The sequence below is a fragment of the Lonchura striata genome, chromosome 16 (assembly GCF_050655825.1).
Source record: "Lonchura striata isolate lonStrDom1 chromosome 16, ASM5065582v1, whole genome shotgun sequence".
Lineage (NCBI taxonomy): Eukaryota > Metazoa > Chordata > Aves > Passeriformes > Estrildidae > Lonchura > Lonchura striata.
In genome coordinates this window covers 6,594,735-6,602,967 of record NC_140718.1, presented here as the reverse complement: position 1 = coordinate 6,602,967, position 8,233 = coordinate 6,594,735, and positions in this window count along the sequence as shown.

Sequence of the window (8,233 nt, the reverse complement as noted above, 5' to 3'; positions counted from 1 at the left end):
TTGAGGTGGGGACAACTTCGGTGTGGGGTCCATCCTTCGATATAAGGATTTTTTGCAGTGAGGCCCCTGGCCAGGAGCAGGGGCCCCTGGGCACATCCTTTTTCCATTTTCCCTGGGAAAGAAAACTCAGCAGTCCAGGTTCCTGATGTCAGTTTGTAGGGCTCCCTTGGGTCTATCAGGGCAGCACAAGTTTGAGGTGGGGACAACTTTGGTGTGCGCTCCATCATTCGATATATTGATTTTGTGCACTCAGGGCCAGGGGCCCCCAGGAACATCCTTTGGCCATTTTCCCTGGGAAAGAAAACTCAGCAGTCCAGGTTGCTGATGTCAGTTTGTAGGGCTCCTTTGGGTGTATCAGGGCCGCACAATTTTGAGGTGGGGACAACTTCGGTGTGGGGTCCATCCTTCGATATAAGGATTCTTTGCAGTCAGGGCCAGGGGCCCCTGGGCACATCCTTTCTCCATTTTCCCTGGGAAAGAAAACTCAGCAGTCCAGGTTCCTGATGTCAGTTTGTAGGGCTCCCTTGGGTCTATCAGGGCAGCACAAGTTTGAGGTGGGGACAACTTCGGTGTGGGGTCCATCCTTCGATATAAGGATTTTTTGCAGTCAGGGCCAGGGGCCCCTGGGCACATCCTTTTTCCATTTTCCCTGGGAAAGAAAACTCAGCAGTCCTGGTTCCTGATGTCAGTTTGTAGGGCTCCCTTGGGTCTATCAGGGCAGCACAAGTTTGAGGTGGGGACAACTTCGGTGTGGGTTCCATCCTTCGATATAAGGATTTTTTGCAGTCAGGGCCAGGGTTCCCCGGGCACATCCTTTTTCCATTTTCCCTGGGAAAGAAAACTCAGCAGTCCAGGTTCCTGATGTCAGTTTGTAGGGCTCCCTTGGGTCTATCAGGGCAGCACAAGTTTGAGGTGGGGACAACTTCGGTGTGGGGTCATCGTTTGATATAAGGTTTTTTTGTAGTGATGGCTCAGCCCAGGGCCAGGGGCCCCTGGGCACATCCTTTTTCCATTTTCCCTGGGAAAGAAAACTCAGCAGTCCAGGTTCCTGATGTCAGTTTGTAGGGCTCCCTTGGGTCTATCAAGGCAGCACAAGTTTGAGGTTGGGACAACTTCGATGTGGGGTCCACCCTTCGATATAAGGATTTTTTGCAGTCAGGGCCAGGGGCCCCTGGGCACATCCTTTTTCCATTTTCCCTGGGAAAGAAAACTCAGCAGTCCAGGTTCCTGATGTCAGATTGTAGGGCTCCCTTGGGTCTATCAGGGCAGCACAAGTTTGAGGTGGGGAAAACATCGGTGTGGGGTCCATCCTTCGTTATAAGGATATTTTGCAGTCAGGGCCAGGGGCCCCTGGGCACATCCTTTTTCCATTTTCCCTGGGAAAGAAAACTCAGCAGTCCAGGTTCCTGATGTCAGTTTGTAGGGCTCCCTTGGGTCTATCAGGGCAGCACAAGTTTGAGGTGGGGACAACTTCGGTGTGGGCTCCATCCTTCGATATAAGGATTTTTTGTAGTGAAGGCCCTGTCCAGGGCCAGGGGCCCCTGGGCACATCCTTTTTCCATTTTCCCTGGGAAAGAAAACTCAGCAGTCCAGGTTCCTGATGTCAGATTGTAGGGCTCCCTTGGGTCTATCAGGGCCGCACAAGTTTGAGTTGGGGACAACTTCGGTGTGGGGTCCATCCTTCGATATAAGGATTTTTTGCAGTCAGGGCCAGGGATCCCTGGGCACATCCTTTTTCCATTTTCCCTGGGAAAGAAAACTCAGCAGTCCAGGTTCCTGATGTCAGTTTGTAGGGCTCCCTTGGGTCTATCAGGGCAGCACAAGTTTGAGGTGGGGACAACTTCGGTGTGGGGTCCATCCTTCGATATAAGGATTTTTTGCAGTTAGGCCCCTGCCCAGGGCCAGGGGCCCCTGGGCACATCCTTTTTCCATTTTCCCTGGGAAAGAAGACTCAGCAGTCCAGGTTCCTGATGTCAGTTTGTAGGGCTCCCTTGGGTCTATCAGGGCAGCAGAAGTTTGAGGTTGGGACTACTTCGATGTGGGGTCCATCCTTCGATACAAGGATTTTTTGCAGTCAGGGCCAGGGGCCCCTGGGCACATCCTTTTTCCATTTTCCCTGGGAAAGAAAACTCAGCAGTCCAGGTTCCTGATGTCAGTTTGTAGGGCTCCCTTGGGTCTATCAGGGCAGCACAAGTTTGAGGTGGGGACAAATTCGGTGTGGGCTCCATCCTTCGATATTAGGAGTTTTTGCAGTGATGCCGTAGCCCAGGGCCAGGGGCCCCTGGGCACATCCTTTGGCCATTTTCCCTGGGAAAGAAAACTCAGCAGTCCAGGTTCCTGATGTCAGTTTGTAGGGCTCCCTTGGGTCTATCAGGGCAGCACAAGTTTGAGGTGGGGACAACTTCGGTGTGGGGTCCATCCTTCGATATAAGGATTTTTTGCAGTCAGGGCCAGGGGCCCCTGGGCACATCCTATTTCCATTTTCCCTGGGAAAGAAAACTCAGCAGTCCAGGTTCCTGATGTCAGTTTGTAGGGCTCCCTTGGGTCTATCAGGGCAGCACAAGTTTGAGGTGGGGACAACTTCGGTGTGGGGTCCATCCTTCAATATAAGGATTTTTTGCAGTCAGGGCCAGGGGCCCAGGGCCAGGGGCTCCTGGGCACATCCTTTTTCCATTTTCCCTGGGAAAGAAAACTCAGCAGTCCAGGTTCCTGATGTCAGTTTGTAGGGCTCCCTTGGGTCTATCAGGGCAGCACAAGTTTGAGGTGGGGACAACTTTGGTGTGGGGTCCATCCTTCGATATAAGGATTTTTTGCAGTCAGGGCCAGGGGCCCCTTGGCACAACCTTTTTCCATTTTCCCTGGGAAAGAAAACTCAGCAGTCCAGGTTCCTGATGTCAGTTTGTAGGGCTCCCTTGGGTCTATCAGGGCAGCACAAGTTTGAGGTGGGGACAACTTCGGTGTGGGGTCCATCCTTCAATATAAGGTTTTTTGTAGTGAGGCCCCAACCCAGGGCCAGGGGCCCCTGGGCACATCCTTTTTCCATTTTCCCTGGGAAAGAAAACTCAGCAGTCCAGGTTCCTGATGTCAGTTTGTAGGGCTCCCTTGGGTCTATCAGGGCAGCACAAGTTTGAGGTGGGGACAAATTCGGTGTGGGGTCCATCCTTCAATATAAGGATTTTTGTAGTGAGGCCCCAACCCAGGGCCAGGGGCCCCTGGGCACATCCTTTTTCCATTTTCCCTGGGAAAGAAAACTCAGCAGTCCAGGTTCCTGATGTCAGTTTGTAGGGCTCTCTTGGGTCTATCAGGGCAGCACAAGTTTGAGGTGGTGACAACTTCGGTCTGGGGTCCATCCTTCGTTATAAGGATTCTTTGCAGTCAGGGCCAGGGGCCCCTGGGCACATCCTTTTTCCATTTTCCCTGGGAAAGAAAACTCAGCAGTCCAGGTTCCTGATGTCAGTTTGTAGGGCTCCCTTGGGTCTATCAGGGCAGCACAAGTTTGAGGTGGGGACAAATTCGGTGTGGGCTCCATCCTTCGATATAAGGATTTTTTGTAGTGCGGGCCCTGTCCAGGGCCAGGGGCCCCTGTGCACATCCTTTTTCCATTTTCCCTGGGAAAGAAAACTCAGCAGTCCAGGTTCCTGATGTCAGTTTGTAGGGCTCCCTTGGGTCTATCAGGGTAGCACAAGTTTGAGGTGGGGACAACTTCGGTGTGGGGTCCATCCTTCGATATAAGGATTTTTTGCAGTGAGGCCCCTGGCCAGGAGCAGGGGCCCCTGGGCACATCCTTTTTCCATTTTCCCTGGGAAAGAAAACTCAGCAGTCCAGGTTCCTGATGTCAGTTTGTAGGGCTCCCTTGGGTCTATCAGGGCAGCACAAGTTTGAGGTGGGGACAACTTTGGTGTGGGCTCCATCATTCGATATATTGATTTTGTGCACTCAGGGCCAGGGGCCCCTGGGCACATCCTTTGGCCATTTTCCCTGGGAAAGAAAACTCCGCAGTCCAGGTTGCTGATGTCAGTTTGTAGGGCTCCTTTGGGTGTATCAGGGCCGCACAATTTTGAGGTGGGGACAACTTCGGTGTGGGGTCCATCCTTCGATATAAGGATTCTTTGCAGTCAGGGCCAGGGTTCCCCGGGCACATCCTTTTTCCATTTTCCCTGGGAAAGAAAACTCAGCAGTCCAGGTTCCTGATGTCAGTTTGTAGGGCTCCCTTGGGTGTATCAGGGCAGCACAAGTTTGAGGTGGGGACAACTTCGGTGTGGGGTCCATCCTTCGATATAAGGATTTTTTGCAGTCAGGGCCAGGGGCCCCTGGGCACATCCTTTTTCCATTTTCCCTGGGAAAGAAAACTCAGCAGTCCAGGTTCCTGATGTCAGTTTGTAGGGCTCCCTTGGGTGTATCAGGGCAGCACAAGTTTGAGGTGGGGACAACTTTGGTGTGGGGTCCATCCTTCGATATAAGAATTTTTTGCAGTCAGGGCCAGGGGTCCCTGGGCACATCCTTTTTCCATTTTCCCTGGGAAAGAAAACTCAGCAGTCCAAGTTCCTGATGTCATTTTTTAGGGCTCCCTTGGGTCTATCAGGGCAGCACAAGTTTGAGGTGGGGACAACTTCGGTGTGGGCTCCATCCTTCGATATAAGGATTTTTTGCAGTCAGGGCCAGGGGTCCCCGGGCACATCCTTTGGCCATTTTCCCTGGGAAAGAAAACTCAGCAGTCCAGGTTCCTGATGTCATTTTTTAGGGCTCCCTTGGGTCTATCAGGGCAGCACAAGTTTGAGGTGGGGACAACTTCGGTGTGGGGTCCATCCTTCGATATAAGGATTCTTTGCAGTGAGGCCCCAGCCCAGGGCCAGGGGCCCCTGGGCACATCCTTTTTCCATTTTCCCTGGGAAAGAAAACTCAGCAGTCCAGGTTCCTCATGTCAGTTTGTAGAGCTCCCTTGGCTCTATCAGGGCAGCACACGTTTGAGGTGGGGACAACTTCGGTGTGGGGTGCATCCTTCGATATAAAGATTTTTTGCAGTCAGGGCCAGGGGCCCCTGGGCACATCCTTTTTCCATTTTCCCTGGGAAAGAAAACTCAGCAGTCCAGGTTCCTGATGTCAGTTTGTAGGGCTCCCTTGGGTCTATCAGGGCAGCACAAGTTTGAGGTGGGGACAACTTCGGTGTGGGGTCCATCCTTCGATATAAGGATTCTTTGCAGTCAGGCCGCAGCCCAGGGCCAGGGGCCCCTGTGCACATCCTTTTTCCATTTTCCCTGGGAAAGAAAACTCAGCAGTCCAGGTTCCTGATGTCAGTTTGTAGGGCTCCCTTGGGTCTATCAGGGCAGCACAAGTTTGAGGTGGGGACAACTTTGGTGTGGGGTCCATCCTTCGATATAAGGATTTTTTGCAGTCAGGGCCAGGGGCCCCTGGGCACATCCTTTTTCCATTTTCCCTGGGAAAGAAAACTCAGCAGTCCAGGTTCCTGATGTCAGTTTGTAGGGCTCCCTTGGGTCTATCAGGGCAGCACAAGTTTGAGGTGGGGACAACTTCGGTGTGGGGTCCATCCTTCGATATAAGGATTCTTTGCAGTCAGGCCCCAGCCCAGGGCCAGGGGCCCCTGTGCACATCCTTTTTCCATTTTCCCTGGGAAAGAAAACTCAGCAGTCCAGGTTCCTGATGTCAGTTTGTAGGGCTCCCTTGGGTCTATCAGGGCAGCACAAGTTTGAGGTGGGGACAACTTTGGTGTGGGGTCCATCCTTCGATATAAGGATTTTTTGCAGTCAGGGCCAGGGGCCCCTGGGCACATCCTTTTTCCATTTTCCCTGGGAAAGAAAACTCAGCAGTCCAGGTTCCTGATGTCAGTTTGTAGGGCTCCCTTGGGTCTATCAGGGCAGCACAAGTTTGAGGTGGGGACAAATTCGGTGTGGGGTCCATCCTTCGATATAAGGATTTTTTGCAGAGAGGCCCCTGCCCAGGAGCAGGGGCCCCTGGGCACATCCTTTTTCCATTTTCCCTGGGAAAGAAAACTCAGCAGTCCAGGTTCCTGATGTCAGTTTGTCGGGCTCCCTTGGGTGTATCAGGGCACCACAAGTTTGAGGTGGGGACAACTTTGGTGTGGGGTCCATCCTTCGATATAAGGATTTTTTGCAGTCAGGGCCAGGGGCCCCTGGGCACATCCTTTTTCCATTTTCCCTGGGAAAGAAAACTCAGCAGTCCAGGTTCCTGATGTCAGTTTGTAGGGCTCCCTTGGGTGTATCAGGGCAGCACAAGTTTGAGGTGGGGACAACTTTGGTGTGGGGTCCATCCTTCGATATAAGAATTTTTTGCAGTCAGGGCCAGGGGTCCCTGGGCACATCCTTTTTCCATTTTCCCTGGGAAAGAAAACTCAGCAGTCCAAGTTCCTGATGTCATTTTTTAGGGCTCCCTTGGGTCTATCAGGGCAGCACAAGTTTGAGGTGGGGACAACTTCGGTGTGGGCTCCATCCTTCGATATAAGGATTTTTTGCAGTCAGGGCCAGGGGTCCCCGGGCACATCCTTTGGCCATTTTCCCTGGGAAAGAAAACTCAGCAGTCCAGGTTCCTGATGTCATTTTTTAGGGCTCCCTTGGGTCTATCAGGGCAGCACAAGTTTGAGGTGGGGACAACTTCGGTGTGGGGTCCATCCTTCGATATAAGGATTTTTTGCAGTCAGGGCCAGGGGCCCCTGGGCACATCCTTTTTCCATTTTCCCTGGGAAAGAAAACTCAGCAGTCCAGGTTCCTGATGTCAGTTTGTAGAGCTCCCTTGGCTCTATCAGGGCAGCACAAGTTTGAGGTGGGGACAACTTCGGTGTGGGGTGCATCCTTCGATATAAAGATTTTTTGCAGTCAGGGCCAGGGGCCCCTGGGCACATCCTTTTTCCATTTTCCCTGGGAAAGAAAACTCAGCAGTCCAGGTTCCTGATGTCAGTTTGTAGGGCTCCCTTGGGTCTATCAGGGCAGCACAAGTTTGAGGTGGGGACAACTTCGGTGTGGGGTCCATCCTTCGATATAAGGATTCTTTGCAGTCAGGCCCCAGCCCAGGGCCAGGGGCCCCTGTGCACATCCTTTTTCCATTTTCCCTGGGAAAGAAAACTCAGCAGTCCAGGTTCCTGATGTCAGTTTGTAGGGCTCCCTTGGGTCTATCAGGGCAGCACAAGTTTGAGGTGGGGACAACTTTGGTGTGGGGTCCATCCTTCGATATAAGGATTTTTTGCAGTCAGGGCCAGGGGCCCCTGGGCACATCCTTTTTCCATTTTCCCTGGGAAAGAAAACTCAGCAGTCCAGGTTCCTGATGTCAGTTTGTAGGGCTCCCTTGGGTCTATCAGGGCAGCACAAGTTTGAGGTGGGGATAAATTCGGTGTGGGCTCCATCCTTCGATATAAGGATTTTTTGTAGTGAGGGCCCTGTCCAGGGCCAGGGGCCCCTGTGCACATCCTTTTTCCATTTTCCCTGGGAAAGAAAACTCAGCAGTCCAGGTTCCTGATGTCAGTTTGTAGGGCTCCCTTGGGTCTATCAGGGCAGCACAAGTTTGAGGTGGGGACAACTTCGGTGTGGGGTCCATCCTTCGATATAAGGATTCTTTGCAGTCAGGCCCCAGCCCAGGGCCAGGGGCCCCTGTGCACATCCTTTTTCCATTTTCCCTGGGAAAGAAAACTCAGCAGTCCAGGTTCCTGATGTCAGTTTGTAGGGCTCCCTTGGGTCTATCAGGGCAGCACAAGTTTGAGGTGGGGACAACTTTGGTGTGGGGTCCATCCTTCGATATAAGGATTTTTTGCAGTCAGGGCCAGGGGCCCCTGGGCACATCCTTTTTCCATTTTCCCTGGGAAAGAAAACTCAGCAGTCCAGGTTCCTGATGTCAGTTTGTAGGGCTCCCTTGGGTCTATCAGGGCAGCACAAGTTTGAGGTGGGGACAACTTCGGTCTGGGGTCCATCCTTCGATATAAGGATTTTTTGCAGTCAGGGCCAGGGGCCCCTGGGCACATCCTTTTTCCATTTTCCCTGGGAAAGAAAACTCAGCAGTCCAGGTTCCTGATGTCAGTTTGTAGGGCTCCCTTGGGTCTATCAGGGCAGCACAAGTTTGAGGTGGGGACAACTTCGGTGTGGGTTCCATCCTTCGATATAAGGATTTTTTGCAGTCAGGGCTAGGGTTCCCCGGGCACATCCTTTTTCCATTTTCCCTGGGAAAGAAAACTCAGCAGTCCAGGTTCCTGATGTCAGTTTGTAGGGCTCCC